The following is a 16,968-nucleotide window of genomic DNA, read 5'->3' as shown; positions in this document are numbered from 1 at the left end:
GATTCCTTTGATTATTTAGTATCAGTCAGGTAATTAATAAGTCACAGGCATTATTTCCTCTTGTATAATTCTCAGTGTTTTAATTAGAAACAAATAAAACCTCTCACATTTCATTTACGTCACATATACCAGATCATTGGGATTAAAGTCTGTTTTTTTTCCCCTATCTTTTCCTACAATATTTAAGATGATCTTCTCCAATACTCTCTCTTTTCTTCTCCCCTACCCCATTGTATTAAGGCATTAATTTTTTTAAAATCTTTATTATTGAAAGTATTACCTATGTCCCAATTTCCCCCCCAATTGACCCTTCCTAGCCTGCCCCCAGGCCTTCACCATGCTACTGTCTGTGTCCATGGGTTATGCATTTATGCATATAAGGTCTTTGGTTGATCTCTTCCCCCACCCACCCCCACCTTTTCTCTTTTCTCTGGGATATTTTGTCATAGTCTGTTTTTGCTAATGTTTAAAGAAGTCCTTTAACAAGTTCAAACAAATATTGAAATCAGATTTTAAGGTAAAAGAATACGAGGAAGGCCTGTTCTGTCATCTGAAGAGAGGGTGGGAAAGATGGCATGTTATTAGGGCAGAAAGAGATGGACATAAAGGTGAAGGCGGAGGCAGAGGCCGAGATTGTGTGGGATGTAATGTAAGGGAATACTTCTGCTCAGAAGAATTTCCACTAGTGGAGAACAGGGCTGAAGTAAATAAAGGAAAGAAGTTCAGTGTCTGGATATAAAAAGTGAGAACTTCCAGCGCGTTAGTTCAGAGTCTCCAAATAAGGTGTTGTATATTTTTAAAAGTACTGTCTCTAAAGTGCGTGGCAATTTAGTTATTCATAATCAAGGTTAATACTAAACCCAACTTACAAGTATTTTATTTTTTTAATTTGGAAGTTAGTTATAACATCACCATGTAGTTATGACAGTTTCTAAGTGCATTTTTTTTCCCTGCATTTCATCTTTAAATCTTCAAAACAATGTGGACACATCAGCAGGTCAGAAGATACTATTTTCATTATGCGTCTGATCGAAATACCCTCTTACTGCCCTGAGTGTACCTATGAGGCTAGACTGTCATTAAAGGTCAACTGCAGAGGCTTGCAGACACCACTTGCGTGGATGTGAGGCTTCTGCTCTCCTCCCACACTCCCCAAGTTCTGTCTGAGACCCTGCAGGGTGTGTCCCCACCAGGCAGCGTGCTCCCACACCTGCAGCAGAACCGAACCGCTGTGAGAATGTGGCTTTGGACTAAGCTATCTTGCTGGGTGGTGGTGCTGCCTGGGGCTCAGAATGCTCAGGTCACACTCACAGACTTGGTTTTAGAAGAATGGAGTGGGGCAGAAGGAAGGATGGATATGGAGTTGGAGAACTATCCAGTATATTATTTCTTCCTCTAAACTAGTGTTTCTAAGAACACACACATGTATTTTTTTTAAAGTAGTTAGGTATTTATTTTTTTTTAAAAAAATATATCTTTATTGATTTCAGAGAGGAAGAGAGAGAGAGGGAAATAGAGATAGAAACATCAATGATGAGAGGCAATCATTGATTGGCTGCCTCCTGCACATCCCCCACTGGGGATAAAGCCCACAACCCAGGCATGTGCCCTTGGCTGGACTCGAACCTGGGACCCTTCAGTCCACAGGCTGCGGCTCTATCCACTGAGTGAAACCAGCGAGGGCCACCCATGTATTTTTACAATCAAAAGGTAACAGTGCAACCTTTCCCCATGAATGTTTGTGAAGCAGGCTAGAAACCACTGCTCTGAATGATCCCTGGAAAGATTTGAGACATCTCAAAATTATATTTGATGGACCCCCATCAAATATAACTTTTGGAGTTCAGACTCCCCCATTATGTCCTTTGTACTTTTTAAAAGAAAACTTCTAGGGTTTGAAAAAGTGAGAAGGTACTGTTCTTGCACAAGTAAATTCCGAACAGATGGAGAGGTCCCTTCTCGTGCACTGCGAGACAATGGGCAGATGGTAGGGACCACAGGAGGCCTGGATGCTATTATTCTATACAGAGGTCATTGGAGTATAAGCCACACAAAGCTAGGCTTGTTTTGGTAACATTTCACATTCAAAGAAACAACAAAGTAGCAACTAAAATAATTTAAAGGAAATTTATATCTTTACTACTTTGTCTTATCAGGTAGCCAAAGGAGAATTATTGCATATAACACAGTAAAGCTGTCTTAAATATATTTTTCACATTCCCTCACTTACAAACTCTCCAACATGCAGCAGCCACAGAATTTCTCCCATTCCACTGTAAACACTCAGAAAGCTCTTTCTCGAGAAATCAAGATGGCGGCATAGGTAAACACCGGAGATTGCTGCCTCGCACAAGCACTTCAAAAATACAACCAAAAGACGGAACGGACATCATCCAGAACCACAGGAAGGCTGGCAGAGTGGAAATTCTACAACTAGAAGGAAAGAGAAAAGCATACCAAGATTCAGAGGAGGCGCAGTGCGGAAAATACAGAAGTGCAGAGGTGCGTGCGGAGTGGGCTGGCGGCTGAGGGCGCGGTTGTCTGTTTCAATCTGGAGGGAGTCTCTGGCTCTGAGCTCCAGTTCCGGGCGAGTCTCTGGGGACCCAGACTCAAACGGGAGAAGCGGGACTGTCTGGCACTGGTCGGAACTCGAGAGCAGCTTTGTCTCGGAGGTACTTGCAGCAATTGCTGGGACACTGAGAAGCGGGGCCTCTGAAGGCAGGACTGAGAGCAGCCATAACTGCTCACTCTGCCCGCCCTGTTGATTCCCTGGGACCCGCCCTACCCAAGCCCTGCACAGAGGCATTTGCAGGATAGCCTCAGGCAAAGGCTAGATTAGCACCTCCCTAGAGGACAGAAATTCTCCTACTGCAGACACAGCTGATTCTCACAGCCAGTTGGCCTGGAGGTCAAATTCCCCCCAGTATTACCTACAACAATCAAGGCTTAACTACAACAAGACTGCGCACAAAGACCACAAGGGGGTGCACCAAGAAAGCATAAAAAATGCGGAGACAAAGAAACAGGACACAACTGACAGAAATGGAGGATATAGAGTTCAAAACCACACTTTTAAGGTCTCTCAAGAACTGTCTAGAAGCCACTGGTAAACTTAGTAAGGCCCTCGAAGAGACTGGTGAGACCGCCGATAAATATAGTGAGATCCTCAAGAAATCTAATGAGACCCTCGATGTGATAAAGAACCAACTAGAAATTAAGCATACACTGACTGAAATAAAGAATATTATATAGACTCCCAACAGCAGACAAGAGGATCCCAAGAATCAAGTCAAAGATTTGAAATTCGAGGAAGCAAAAAACACCCAACCGGAAAAGCAAAATGAAAAAAGAATCCGAAAATACGAAGATAGTGTAAGGAGCCTCTGGGACAGCTTCAAGCGTACCAACATCAGAATTATAGGGGTGCCAGAAGATAAGAGAGAGCAAGATATTGAAAACCTATTTGAAGAAATAATGACAGAAAACTTCCCCCACCTGGTGAAAGAAGTAGACTTATAAGTCCAGGAAGTGCGGAGAACCCCAAACAAAAGGAATCCAAAGAGGACCACACCAAGACACATCATCATTAAAATGCCAAGAGCAAAAGACAGAGAATCTTAAAAGCAGCAAGAGAAAGAAACTCAGTTACCTACAAGGGAATACCCATACGACTGTCAGCTGATTTCTCAACAGAAACTTTGCAAGCCAGAAGGGAGTGGCAAGAAATATTCAAAGTGATGAATGCCAAGAACCTACAACCAAGATTACTTTATCCAGCAAAGAGCTTCACAGATAAGGAAAAGCTAAAGGAGTTCATCACCACCAAACCGGTATTATATGAAATGCTGAAAGGTATCCTTTAAGAAGAGGAAGAAGAAGAAAAAGGTAAAGATACAAATTATGAACAACAAATATGCATCTATCAACAAATGAATCTAAGAATCAAGTGAATAAATAACCTGATGAACAGAATGAACTGGTGATTATAATAGAATCAGGGACATAGAAAGGGAATGGACTGACTATTCTTGGGGGGCAAAGGGAGTGGGAGATGTGGGAAGAGACTGGACAAAAATCGTGCACCTATGGATGAGGACAGTGGGTGGAGGGTGGGGTGGGAACTGGGAAGAGGGGAGTTATGGGGGGAAAAAAGAGGAACAAATGTAATAATCCGAACAATAAAGATTTAATTTAAAAAAAAAAGAAAGAAAGCTCTTTCTCTAACCCGGGTCATACAGGCGCCCTGTATTTTTTCCCTTTCCTTTCTGGCTTAGAGTTTTTTGGTGTTTTTTTTTCAGTTGATCAGCAGCCTAGCCAGGTTCTCCAGCCAGGTTCTGTCTTTATTGTCCTGTTACATCTGCATTTATACCAGTTGATTTTATTTATTTTTCCCAGTTGATTTTAATCCTATCCATTCTATTCCAAAGGGTAGGGCGTTTGTTAATCTAGTTCTGTTGAGTTTAATACTGCCTAGGTTAATCTCTGTGTTCTATTATAAGGGCTATTCCAAGGTCACTGCTCTACTGATAAGCTATAAGGAAGTGACTGAAGGAGATTATCCTACCCAGTAAAGGTTATGTCCTCCCAGCCTGGCTGCTTGCCTTCCCTGTGACTGCCCTGTGTTGGTCAATCTCCAGGGGTATAGGCTTTGGTGCTTTCCCTGGTGGACAGACCCCTGGGGATATGGGCCCAACAAGTCCCAAATTTATTGCCAACAGTCTTAGTCCAAGTTCTTCATAAGTAGTACATGGTATTTCTGTAACACTAGGGGGTTTCACTGATTTATTCTCTTCCTTGGTCCTGTTAATCCCTGTTTTTCCCTGTTAATCCAGGGAAAAAATCCTCACCTGGGGAAACAACCTTTCTCAGAGAGGTGACCTTGGTTAAAACACATAGGGCTAAGAGGGGGAGCAAACATACTAAGAACAGTATGCCATATACGCCAGGTCCCTTGAAACATATGCTGTGCATATGTTTCTTCCCTGCAGCGACTGTGTCAAGCAGCAAGGATGGACAGGCTTCTGGCAAATTCCCCTTTTTTTATTTTTTCAATGATAGCACATGTAAATCAGTGGCCACCTCTTGGATTGGGTTGCTTAAGACTCAGAAGAAGACTGACAAGCAATGATAGCGAGCATAGCTATAAACATAGTGGATGGAGTGCACCCGGAGCCTTGTTCCTATAGAACAGTGATGGCGAACCTTTTGAGCTCGGCGTGTCAGCATTTTGAAAAACCCTAACTTAACTCTGGTGCCGTGTCACATATAGAAATTTTTTGATATTTGCAACCATAGTAAAACAAAGACTTATATTTTTGATATTTATTTTATTTATTTAAATGCCATTTAACAAAGAAAAATCAACCAAAAAAATTAGTTCGCGTGTCATAGGTTTGCCATCACTGCTGTAGAAGGTTGCTGGCTTCTTCAGTCAAGGGATTTCAGCTGTCCTCAAGTCGGTGGTTTGGTTGTCCTTGATGATCTGGCTAGCAGGCAGCGTCATTGGCGATGGGCTTCCCGAAGCGTCAGTGCGTTGAAGGGCTAGATCATGGGTCCATCAGGGCCGTGCTTGATGGAGGTGTTGGTGTCTGGGGAGGAGTCAGCTGTGCCCTCTGGGTGGGCTGATATGGATGATACGGAGGAGGAAGAGGTGGAGATGGAGGGTGGTGTGACAGGAGGTCGGACTAGTCGGTCTGGAATCCACACAGGTGAGTCTGCATCCTATGGAAATATACAAGCATAGCCTCTGGGGGTGGGGTGGGGTGGGAGGAGCGCTTACTTAGGGGAATCCTGTTCAGGCGCCAGAGAAATACTAAGGACTCCCAGAGGGCAGGTCCAACTCCCTAGGCCAGCAGGCCTTTTAATGGGAAGGCAAGTAAAAGCTCAGCTTGTCCCCCCAGGCGGAGAAGTTTCCCCACCTGTGCCGTTGAGAGTGGTTTTGGAGATGTTTTCCCCCTCGCAGACTTTTCTTCCCTTTGTTTCCACCTGTTTCATTTCCGATGCTTCTCCATCTTCTCCAAGGTCGGCTGGACTCTGGTCCCCGGGATTCACGTAGGATTTCTCTATGATGACCAAGGCCTCTTTTATGTAGTTCTGCATAGCAGACATGGCGGCACAGATGGCCTGGCTGCCAAACTGGTGGGTAATCAGGCTGAAGTGAGACAGACAATTCTGAATGTTCGCCTCCGCCTCTAAGACTGGGGCCGGCCTGTCCCCCTTGGGTGTTCGGTCTTGGTGGAGAAGGTCTGTGAATTCTTGACACACTTGATGCGCGGCCAGCAGCATGTTCTTCCTCGTTGCCATCTCATTCCGTCCTCCGAGGTGAGGTCCAGTTAAGTACTCGGCCACCCGCTTACTAGGAAACTCGGCTTCACAGACATACGCGAAGTCCCGAGCCAAGTGAACGGCCTCCCCTTCCACTAAGGACGTCAGGAGGGTGACGCGTGCAGCCTTCTGTCTGCCGGCTGGAAGGTTCAGCCCAATCTTGTACAGCTCCTCCCGCAAGGACTGGCCTCCATTTTTAGACTTGGCTCTTCTGAGAACACCTCCCAGTAATGGGGCATTTAAGCACTCAGGCAGGGACAATCGCCTCTGGACTTCGGCAACTGTCACTATGTATTTCGACGTGGAGCCCAGGAGGGACAGTCTTCCGGGGACGGAGCAGAAGACCTCACTGGGGTTCATCACAGCCCCCACCAGCTCCTTCTGACAGGGGAGACTCAAGGCATTCTTGGTCATTGAAGTGGGACCTTTGCGAATCCCAGTCTGATCATGCAGAAGCCGGTGCTGCTCATCCACCCTCTGCACCTCGTGCATCGGGTCCCCCATGTCATGAGGGCCCAGGTTCTCCGCCTGCCCCGCTGCGTCCAGGGCGTGCGCTTCGGGCAGCAGCAGGTCCGAGCGGTGGAAGCCATCCCTGCGGGCGCTCATAGCGCTGCCGTCCAGCCCGGAGGGATGGGGTAGCAGGCCGGCCGGGCGCCCGTGGTGCGAGGGCAAGCCAGCAGCCTCCTGGCTCTGGCGGCCGGGCCAGGCCTGCGGCTGACTGCCTGCGGGCGCCGGCTGGTGCAGGGGGTTGATGGCAGCGTTCGCTTCTCCCAGATGCCAGTAGGGGTTTGCCCACTGGGAATAAGTCAGCGGCTGGTAGGGAGGTGGAAAGTAGGGTGGTGGCGGGTACTGGGGGGCTCCGGTATGAGAGAGGGGAGGCGCGGGGCTATAGAGATGTTGCCCGGCCGAGGAGAGGTGAGGGAGAGGCGGGTTCCTATTGCTGCTCCTGTCCTGGCCATCCTGGGGCGGCGCACCCTGGAAGCCTGGCAGCCGGGAACCTCCGGGCTCTCCGCCGCTGGAGGCTCTCTCCGAGCTCCAGGCCCCAGAGGAAGGCGGCATGCAGTGTTCTTGGTTCCGGGCGCTCTCACTCACCGGGTCGCACATGTTCGCTTCGCCTATGTTCGCTTCGCCTGTTCTGACTGCAGATGTTGGGGTCCAGCCCCAGCAGGTCCAGGGGTTCCCAAAGGTGTGGACGGAGTCCCACGAAGAAGGAATGACACGGAGACAGAGTTCAGTTGATCAGCAGCCTAGCCAGGTTCTTCAGCCAGGATCTCCAGCCAGGTTCTGTCTTTATTGTCCTGTTACCTCTGTATATATACCAGTTTTGTTAATCCTATCAATTCTATTCCAAAGGTTGGGGCAGTTTTGTTAATCCTATCAATTCTATTCCAAAGGTTAGGGCGTTTGTTAATCTAGTTCTGTTGAGTTTAATTTTATCTAGGTTAATCTCTGTGTTCCATTGTGAGGTCTGGCTTAGAGTTTTATTAAATATGATGAACCTGGCCTCTGGGGCCTACCTTAGTTTTCCTGTCCCCCCAGTACTGTGAGCCTGTATAATGGAGGAGGGCCTGGGAATTTGTTAAACATTAATCTATTCTCTTAGAGGCTACAGAAGATTATAAACATATAAATCAATATTTTTTCTTTTATTTCAGGACAGTAAAAACCAGACCTGTGAAAATATTGTTGCATATATTGTGTGAATGACAAATGAAGGTAGTTGTTTACTAGCTCACATATGTTTTTTAAAAATGACTTGGGGAAATCACCCAAACATCTTGATACCAAGGATAACTATTTCTCTTAAGCAATGAAAAGAAACCCTTAGAAAAATAATAAATCCTATAAGTGATATATTTTCCTATTTCAAGTTGACTACTAAAAAGAGCCAAATATATAGCTCACCCCAGTGATGTACAACTCACTTTATCTTCACCTTTTTTTTCTTTCAAACAACTTTTAATTTATGCTAATTTGCATTTTATGTATTTGTATAAGCTGCTCTATATGCTTCTGGTACAAAGTAATGTATAAATATATAAATAATGAGTAGGAACAAAACAGCAATGTCTTTTACTCAAGTGTAGATTTATCTTAATTCTGTAGAATTTAATGGTGCAAACAGTAAAGAGTCAGTTAGTGGTTCTTAGAATTAGAGCATTAATCCTGACTTAGACAGCTGGTCTGACCTTAGGCGGAATAGGCATTCTCTAGTAGCCTGAAGAAAAAGGTAAAAACACTGCAGATTATTTTTACCTCTACATTGTCTACATCTTGGATTTTAGTGAACATGACTGTTTGCTGTCAGAGTGGTTTATTTTTGCTTTATTCATTATAGTCAATGCTTTGCATGCTGCTGCCATTTAGTGGAAGTCATATATTAGAACTTATTGTTAACTGATCATTGAATCCCAAAATATATGTGTCATAGCTATAGTTAGGTTAATGAGGTTAAATGAAGTGAAAACTCCTTAAAAATTCAAGGACTTATTCTAGATTTTATTCTTTTTCTATACTATCTTTTTTTAAAAATTAAATCTTTATTGTTCAGTTTGTTACATTTGTTCCTCTTTTTCCCCCCCATAACTCCCCTCCTCTCAGTTCCCGCCCCACCCTCCGCCCTCACTCCCCACCCACTGTCCTCATCCATAGGTGCACGATTTTTGTCCAGTCTCTTCCCACATCTCCCACACCCCTTGCCCCCCCAAGAATAGTCAGTCCATTCCCTTTCTATGTCCCTGATTCTATTATAATCACCAGTTCATTCTGTTCATCATATTATTTATTCACTTGATTCTTAGATTCACTTGTTGATAGATGCATATTTGTTGTTCATAATTTGTATCTTTACCTTTTTCTTCTTCTTCCTCTTCTTAAAGGATACCTTTCAGCATTTCGTATAATACTGGTTTGGTGGTGATGAACTCCTTTAGCTTTTCCTTATCTGTGAAGCTCTTTATCTGACCTACAATTCTGAATGATAGCTTTGCTGGATAAAGTAATCTTGGTTGTAGGTTCTTGGTATTCAGTCGTATGGGTATTCCCTTGTAGGTAACTAAGTTTCTTTCTCTTGCTGCTTTTAAGATTCTCTTTGTCTTTTGCTCTTGGCATTTTAATCATGATGTGTCTTGGTGTGGTCCTCTTTGGATTCCTTTTGTTTGGGGTTCTCTGCATTTCCTGGACTTGTAAGTCTATTTCTTTCACCAGGTGGGGGAAGTTTTCTGTCATTATTTTTTCAAATAGATTTTCAATATCTTGTTGTCATCTTCTGGCACCCCTATAATTCTGATATTGGTGTGCTTGAAGCTGTCCCAGAGGCTCCTTACACTATCTTCGTATTTTCGGATTCTTTTTTCATTTTGCTTTTCCGGTTGGGTGTTTTTTGCTTCCTCGCATTTCAAATCTTTGACTTGATTCTTGGGATCCTCTAGTCTGCTGTTGGGAGTCTGTATAATATTCTTTATTTCAGTCAGTGTATGCTTAATTTCTAGTTGGTTCTTTATCACAACATCGAGGGTCTCATTAGTTTTCTTGAGGCTCTCATCAAGTTTATCGGCAGTTTCTAGCAAATTATTGAAAGCCCTTAAAAGTGCATTTTTAGCTCTATATCCTCCATTTCTGTCATGTTTTTTTGTCTCCGCATTTTAATGCTTTCTTGGTGCACCCCCTTGTGGTCTTTGTGCACAGTCTCGTTGTAGTTAAGCCTTGATTGTTTTCGGCAATACGGGGGTGAATTGACCTCCAGGCTAACTGGTTATGAGAGTCAGCTGTGTCTGCTATGGGAGCGCTACTGTGCTGAGTCTCTAGGGCAGTGCTAATCTAGCCTTTGCCTGAGGCTATCCCGAAAATGCCTCTGTGCAGGGCTTGGGCGAGGCGGGTCCCCAAGGGATCTACAGGGGGGGGGGGGGCGGCGAGCAGTTATGGCTGCTCTCAGTTCCGTCTCCAGCTGCTCCGAAACCGCTGCAGACCTCGGAGAGAAAGCTGCCTTCCCACTTCTCCCGTTTGAGTCTGGGTCCCTAGAGACTCGCCTGGATCTGGAGCTCAGAGTCTGAAACTCCCTCCGGATTGAAGACAACAACCGCGTCCTCCGCCGCCGAAGTGCTCCACATGCACTCCGAACCTTAGTATTTCATTTCAGCACTGAGCCTCCTCTGAGTCTCGTATGGTTTCCTCTTTCCTCCTAGTTGTAGAACTTCCACTCAGCCAGCCTTCCTGTGGTTCTGGATGATGTCCGTTCCGTCTTTTAGTTTTATTTTTGAAGTGGTTGTTCGAGGCAGCGAGCTCCGGCATTAACCTATGCCGCCATCTTGGTTCTCCTTTCTATACTATCTTTTAAGTTGGTTTTTGGTGCCAAATAAATTATCAGGTAATACTTTTAATGACATAACACCTGCAAGAATATTAATTTGCAATTAGTTAATGAGTGTAAATCCAAACTTTGCTTTTTATCAGTATCACCTAATCTCTCTGAGCTTTAGTTTTCTCAGCCATAAAATGGGCAAGGTAATCGTTTCTTTCCAGGACTGTTTGAGGACTAAGGAGCATAATGTATATAAAGCTGGGGTAGTTCCAGAACAAATTAGCTTCTTTCATCTTCCTGTTGAATAAATAAGTGAATAAATACATTGGATTCCATATTTAAGGATGAATTAAGAAAAATTAAAATTATTAAAAATAAAGGGAAGTCAAAGTTATTAAGAAATGTAATAAGACTAAGTAAGAAATACAATCTCAAGACTTATGTGAAAAGTTCATGCTTTTGCATTACACTACACTATCTCCCTATGGAGGCATTTACCTGTAAATGTAAACAGCATATAGAAAAAACAGATGGGTCCGCTTTGATCAGGTGATGGGAGCTACATTGCCAGGAAGCTCGTGACTAAGTGTTGAGCTTAATTGCAGTAGTTCTGACAGGCTAAGGTTTTCTGGTATAATTTCTATGACACCTTCATTAGTTCATCTTCAGTCTATTCTTGTTTTAATTATTACTTTAAATGTGTTTATCATACATTGCTTTCAGTCTTTTAAACTATTGATGAAATAAATTGTTAGCATTTCTTCAAAGAGGTTTGGGCATGAGTGAGGGAGGTGGGGGCTAAGGGGGGTTAAGGACACATACGTAATACCTTAATCAATAAAGCAAAAAGTTAAAAAATAAATTGATAGGAAAATTGATCAAATAAATGCAATTTTAATAAAAATTTAATTTTGTGTGCCACATGAGCACTGGGACTAATAGAAGTCAGTACCTGGGTTCTGTATTGGCAGGAATCCTTTAATTATGGAAGTAACTGCACTGTTTTCAATAGATGTTTTAAGAGTTAGCTAGACAAAACATCCTGGAAAACTTCAGAGTCAGATAGCTGACAGAAACTCCCCTTCCTTAACTATGTTAAGCAAATTAAATAGTTAATATAAAAGAAACTAATGTTGGCTTTTGATGAACTGTCAGTGGAGCAGCTTCTATGGGCAGGGGCTTTTGATGATCTTTTTTCATTGGATGTGGTTTATTTTATTTTTTATTGTTTAAAGTATTACATGTCTCCTTTTCTCCACCCCCCATTGACACCGCACCCCCCCCCCACTCCCACCCCCAAGGGCAAGCTCCCACTGCCCCAGTGTCTGTGCCCATTGGCCAATGCATGCATACAAGTCCTTTGATTGATCTCTAACCCCCTCCCCCTCTCCTGCCTTCTTCCTGAGGTTGAACAGTCTGCTCCGTGCCACCTTGTCTCTGGATCCATTTTTGTTCATCAGATTATGCTGATCATTATATCCCACACATGAGTGAGATCCTGTGATATTTATCTTTCTCCGACTGGCTTATTTCGCTTAGCATAATGCTCTCCAGTTCCATCTATGCTGTTGCAAATAGTAAAAGTCCCTTCTTTTTTATAGCGGCATAGTATTCCATTTTGTAAATGTACCACAGTTTTTTAATCCACTCATCTGCTGATGGGCACTTAGGCTGTTTCCAAATCTTAGCTGTTGTAAATTGTGCTGCTATGAACATAGGGGTGCATAAATCCTTTCTGATGGGTGTTTCTGGTTTCTGGGGATATAGTCCTAGAAGTGGGATTACTGGGTCAAATGGCAGTTCCATTTTTAACTTTTTGAGGAAACTCCATACTGTTCTCCACAGTGGCTGCACCAGTCTGCATTCCCACCAGCAGTGCACGAGGGTTCCTTTTTCACCACATCCTCGCCAGCACTTGTCATTCATTGATGATAGCCATTCTGACAGGTGTGAGATGGTACCTCATTGTTGTTTTGATTTGCATCTTTCAGATGATTAGTGACTTTGAGCATGTTTTCATATGTCTCTTGTCCTTCTATATGTCCTCTTTCAAAAAGTGTCTGTTTAGGTTCTTTGTCCTTTTTTGATTGGATTGTTTATCTTCCTTTTGTTAAGTTGTATGAGTTCACTATAAATTTTGGAGATTAAACCCTTATCTGAAATAGCATTGGCAAATATGGTCTCCCATGCAGTGGGTTTTCTTGTTGTTTTGTTGATGGTTTCTTTTGCCATGCAGAAGCTTTTTACTAGTATTTTGGTGTAGTCCCATTTGTTTATTTTCTCCTTAGTTTCCATTGCCCTAGGTGCTGTATCAGTAAAGATATTGCTATGACTTATGTCTGATATTTTGCTGCCTATGGAGTCTTCTAAGATTTTTATCTAAGATTTTAAAGTTTCCTGTCTTATATTGAAATCCTTTAATCATTTTGAGTTTGTTTTTGTGTATGATATAAGTTGGTGATCTAGTTTCATTTTTTTGCATGTATCTGACCAATTTTCCCAGCACAATTTTCTGAAGAGACTGTCCTGACTTCATTGTATGCTCTTGTCTCCTTTGTCAAACCTATCCTCCTCAGACTACAGTGGGGCCTTGACTTACGAGTGTCCCAACTAACAAGTTTTTGAGATACCAGCTGTCTCTCGGCTGATTTTTTGCATTGAATTGATAGAGTAATTTGAGTTAACGAGCTCCTTAATGAGCTCAGTCTTGGAACAAATTAAACTCGTAAGTTAAGGCCCCACTGTATTCCAAAAAATTTAAGAGGAAGGCACACTTCCAATCTCTTTCTATGAAGCCAGCATTACCCTAATTCCTAAACCAGATAAAGACACCACGAAGAAAGAGAACTACCGGCCTATGTCCTTGATGAACATACTAGTAGATGCTAAAATCCTCAACAAAATTCTAGCAAATCGGATCCAGCATTACATTAGGATGTGGTCTATTTTAAGTAAATGAATGTAATCATTTAAAGTATTAAATTAGTTACCACACAGCTTCCAATCAACATGTGAGTATGGTGGATAGCTTACAGCTGGGTAGCAGTAGTGTTCTAAGTCAGTGGTTCTCAACCTTCCTAATGCTGCAACCCTTTAATACAGTTCCTCATGTTGTGGTGACCCCAACCATAAAATTATTTTTGTTGCTACTTCATAACTGTAATTTTGCTACTGTTATGAATCATAATGTAAATATCTGACATGCAGGATGTATTCTCATTATTACAAATTGAACATAATTAAAGCATAGTGATTAATCACAAAAACAAAATGTAATTATATATGTGTTTTCCGATGGTCTTAGGCGACCCCTGTGAAAGGGTCATTTGACCCCCAAAGAGGTCGCGACCTACAGGTTGGCAACCCACAGGTTGAAAACCACTGTTCTAAGTGATCCTCACAGAAAGGAAAAAGCAAATGAAAGCAAGGCAGAAAGGCAGTGATTGCTGGGCAGGGCTTCCCGTGTCAAGAAGGGCTGGAGATGCCACTTCAGAGTGGCGCCCAGTGTTTGCAGTTCCTCCTTTGAAATTCTGTAGAATTTCCATATGTATGTTTTGCATGTAATTTCCATAGGCAGTGAATGCACAAATAACAGGAGTTAAAATGTACTGTGTTTTAGCTGAAAGATTTTCTGCAGTGGGGAAGGTGGTGGTATGGGGAGGGGGTGGTATATTTAGCTGAAGCTTTGTGCTAGAGCTTCCAATTAACCTCTTACAGTTTTTAGAGCTACATCAAGTAGCTGTTGACCTTGTTTTATTGGAAAGATTTATAGTGCACAGAGAAAGGGAAATAAATCTCAAGAGATTATGAAACTTTCGTTTTTACTTTCAGAAGGCTGTGAAGCAAAGTACCTGGTTCTTGGTATGGAGCACAACCTAGATTAGAGTAGAAGGGATAGTTAATGCACACTGGGAAGATCTTAAGAAGTAGGAGATTGAATTTCTAGACCAGGTTTTGCCCCTAAATTGCTTTGTGACCCGAGGCAAGTCTGAGTTTTGGTCTTTTAGATGGTCCATCTTTGGAATCTAAAAATTCTATGCAAGTCTTTTATTATTATGATGCAGACGTTTCCGCTTGAATTTTTAGTGTTTTTATGGATGGGAGATTGAAATATTTGTCTGTATACTTAAAATACTTTAGAGATCTCCTATTTATATCTGTAACATATTCTGAAACAGAGAGGAGAATTAATTGCTTCATGAAATTATGAGTCCTGGGAGGTGGTCAGAGGAGAGACACTCATTAGAACTATGGCAATGGGCGCTTGATGTCAGTTAATTGATTTCACTTGATGTCACTAAGGCTTTAGGATTCACTAACAATCACTAGTTTTTGGCATGATTCTTCTTAGTGACCTCTGCGAATGCACTTGACTCTCTAAAAAGTTAAAAGGGAAAAAGAAAGATGAACATGGAAGCAGCCCCTTAAAAAATTTCCCTTTAAGATGGAAAATTGAGTAATTGGTTCTTGTTACAGTAGTTGCTTGCCCGCCTACCCAAATCATACCACTTCTGTAAGACCAGTTTCTGGCTTTCATTACTCATGAAGTCTTTCTTGTGTATTATAAAATATCTTCATCTTCTTGATTGCCCTTGGCGCTCATTAGCAAATGTTGAAACATCTGTGGTTATGCCTATATACGACTCATTTAGAAACTTGAGTATATCAAACTCTCCCTTAGTTATAAAAAATTGGTCTTTTAGTATTTGATGAGCCTGGCAGAGGTCATAACATATATTCCTCTCACCCATAACATGCAGTATTTTGGGTACTAACTTAATGAATATCTGTTGAATTAACTTCAACAGCCCATCAAAAGGGCCACCTTTGCAGCCCCACCTCTCAGAGTATAGTTAATCCCTAGGCATATTCTTTTGTTCATTAAATAATCTTTTGTGAAATGTTTCTACTTTACTTCCTTTTTCATTCCTCTTTCAGAGGTTACAGATATGTACTTTTCAGATTTTCTGAGTAGGTTGAAAAATTTCTTATTGTTCACATTATACTTTAGATTTTCTTAGACGTGAGACTTTATCTGGTCCATTTTTGAGTACAAATATAATCTAGAAATTGGTTCGTAAGGCCTCTCAGATTTCTACTACTTTATCTTCAGCACAGTACAAAACAATGATACCTTGTATGGAAATTGGGGTTCATTTGGTAATAGGCATATTGCCTGTCGTATAGTGTTCTGTATGCTCCAGATTAATTTTGTGCTCTGCTGAGGATTTATTGTTCTCTAAAGTCCTGGGTTTCTTATTTTGGTCAAGTGGCTTGTATTAAATTGGGATATGTCACATATTGACCCTGTTTAAAAAGAAGTGACCAAGAGCCTTTAAAATGTGAACTGTTGCCTGCTTTGCCTTTGGGAAAAGGAACATTTTGCTGTTCAACCTGTTCCTGTGATGATTTCTAACATTTTTTCCCTACATGCTATATTCTTATTTGTATTTATATATAGTAATCCTATCCTTGTACAATGCCTTTCAATTTTTAAACACTTTCATGGGGATCATAGCATGTAATTATCAGTAGCTGCCCTGTGAATTAGGCAGGCAGGTAATAGCATCTGTGTATTTCATAGAATGAAACAGGCTTACAGGTAGGTTTTAAGTGACTTGCCCAACTAGGACTAAAACACAGGTATTCTGACTCCTACTCTATGTTCTATTTTAGTTATAAAAGTGGCCTTTGAATGATGGTTAAAAATATTAGAACAGAATTATGCTGATAGTGAATTCATAATAATATTTCATTATACCGTAATTATCAACATATTTGAAAAATATTTTATGTATGTGTGTATGTGGTGAGTGCTTCTCACAAAAGGTCAAATCTTATATTTGGGAACCCTAGACATATATTTTTAGGTGCCTTTTAAATGGTTGATGTATAGTTAGGAGCATATGTAGAGCAATGAAACTCTACATTTGTCATTGTGGGCAAATGACAAAAGAATATGATGAATGGCTACAGAAATGCATCAGGTGCCCATTATCTGACATGCATGTCATATTTGCTCAGTTACTTATTCGTATTATTCATATTATTTAAGTACCAAACAGAAATCTAAATTCAAGTATGTTAGACTAGTTAGGACATGTGCTTCCTGATGGGGAGAGTAGTCTATTATCCGTACACTGGATTGCAAGCACGCCTCTTTCATTTTAGCTGTAAGTCAAAGAATCTTGAGTTTATACTATACCACCAGCTGGGATGGCTTCATAGAGATTCAAAAGTCATCATACCTGTGGGCTCTAACATCATCTCTGAGCTTTGACATGTATTGACTTTCCTTTATCAAGGCTGCAATATCACTGAAGGACCCCAGCCAGTTAGTCAAG

At 42.0% G+C, this 16,968-nt stretch overlaps 1 protein-coding gene and 1 pseudogene across 5 annotated transcripts in view; one reads left to right on the top strand and one right to left on the bottom strand.

The window, feature by feature from the left end:
- CTNNA3 (catenin alpha 3) overlaps nt 1–16,968 on the top strand; it is a 1,374,069-nt gene that overhangs the window by 189,607 nt on the left and 1,167,494 nt on the right. The gene's annotated exons all lie outside the window — the stretch shown is intronic.
- LOC139021956 (transcription factor AP-2 gamma pseudogene) lies at nt 5,991–7,428 on the bottom strand (annotated as a pseudogene).

This window comes from Myotis yumanensis, unplaced genomic scaffold, assembly GCF_028538775.1.
Source record: "Myotis yumanensis isolate MYYU_CA2020_CCGP unplaced genomic scaffold, mMyoYum1.0.hap1 SCAF_13, whole genome shotgun sequence".
Lineage (NCBI taxonomy): Eukaryota > Metazoa > Chordata > Mammalia > Chiroptera > Vespertilionidae > Myotis > Myotis yumanensis.
Note: the sequence above shows the minus strand (reverse complement) of the source record. Positions and strands in the feature narration are given on the sequence as shown.